Here is a 1,868-nt window from a genome sequence, read left to right on the forward strand (position 1 = left end):
CCCGCCCCTATCACGTGAAAGCGCGCGCCTCTCTTCCGGCTTTCCTGACCCGCTCCGCCATTTAAAGAAACAGTACCGGGGGCGGGCCGAGCGACGCAGCCGGGACGGTAGCTGCGGCGCAGACCGGAGGAGCCATCTTGTCTCGTCGCTGGGGAGTCAGGTCCCTAACTCGAAGAAACCCTGGCGCGTCCTCCCCCCCTCCCCGGTCTGGTAGGGCGAAGGAGCGGGCGCGCGGTCGATCGAGCGATCGGTTGGCGGCTCTTTCTCCTGCTCTGGCATCCAGCTCTTGGGGCGCAGGCCCGGCCGCCCCGGCGCGCGGCCCGGGTTGGCGCTCGCGCCGCGTCTTTCTTCTCGTACGCAGAACTCGGGCGGCGGCCTATGCGTTTGCGATTCGACGAGGAGTCGTCCGGGTGGTCGGTGGTGGTGGGCAGCTGCTCCGCCCCGCTCCTGGGGAGGCGGCGGCGGCGGGATTTGGCGCGGCCGGGGAGGCGGGGGTGGCCGGGGCTGGTCTGGAGGCCTGGCGTCACCCTTCGGGGCCTGCGAGGACCCAGTTGGGGGGGCAGGAAGGTGCTGGAGGATGGTTGTTGCGATTCGACGAGGAGTCGTCCGGGTGGTCGGTGGTGGTGGGCAGCTGCTCCGCCCCGCTCCTGGGGAGGCGGCGGCGGCGGGATTTGGCGCGGCCGGGGAGGCGGGGGTGGCCGGGGCTGGTCTGGAGGCCTGGCGTCACCCTTCGGGGCCTGCGAGGACCCAGTTGGGGGGGCAGGAAGGTGCTGGAGGATGGTTGGTGGTGGGATTTCTACTTTGCCTTTTCCTTCTTATGCCGCCTTAGTGAGGGGCGGGAGCTCTGGCCGCAGCTCTGGGATGGAGTGGAGAGAGGAGCTCCAGAGGCGGAAGAGCTGGGTTTGTTTCTGGGCCTAGCTACCAGCTGGCCCAGTGACCTTAGGCAAGTCACTCAGTAATTGTCTGAGCCTCAGTTTCCTCCTCTGTCCATCAGTGTGTATCGAGTTGAGAGCGCTTTGTGAAAAGCGTCAGCGTATGTAAAAGATGATTGTCATTTGTAATGTTTTTGGTTGTAAGGAAACTTAGCAGTTGCCCAGTCCTTGGATTTTGAACCCAAGAACCTTGGATTGGAGTTGGAAACCCCCAAACTCCCTGAAATTGAGTGCAGAAATTTATGAGAATGTCGATTTTAGGGAACGATGACGCTTCGCTAGCAAATTTTCAAAGGGGCCTGTAACGTAGAAGAGTTAAGAGCCACGATTCATTTATGCACAGGGAGGAAACTGACGCCTAGATGTCATTTGGGAACCTTCATAACCATTTTGAAGCCCCTATTTGAGTCCCTGGGATATGTGAGCTGTTTTCTATGCATAATGGATATTCGGGGTAACAACACTCCCCTGCTTGGTTTCTGTTCTGAATCCTTTCCTTTCACCATAGGGTGCCTGAAGGGTGGCTGATGCATATGGTACAGTGGCACCCAATGTGAAGCAGCTACAGGCGGGGACATGGTCTCTAGTATTAAGAAGCCTATTTAATCTTTGGCCCAGCAATCCTTGGTTTTCTGCTGCTGATACTGGTGCCTGACTACATTTCTGACTCACGTTGACCGTTTTCCGTGGCCATGGTTGCCATCCGTTACTTGCTCCTACTTTGTATCCCTAGTCTGTGTGGTTGCTAGTGAACAGGCTTATTTTTAAATGGTGCTGCCACGCCCAGCTAATTAAAATGGTGCATGTGGATTTTTAGCAAGCGGGCTCACTGGAACGAACTGAACCAGACATGAAATTTGTGAAGATACTCATTTTGTCGTTTTTGTTTTTAAATAGAAGGTCAACATGCTTTGAAAAGTTTTGTTAGAACTCCTG

The sequence above is a fragment of the Tupaia chinensis genome, unplaced genomic scaffold, assembly GCF_000334495.1.
Source record: "Tupaia chinensis unplaced genomic scaffold, TupChi_1.0 Scaffold000226_1, whole genome shotgun sequence".
NCBI lineage: Eukaryota > Metazoa > Chordata > Mammalia > Scandentia > Tupaiidae > Tupaia > Tupaia belangeri.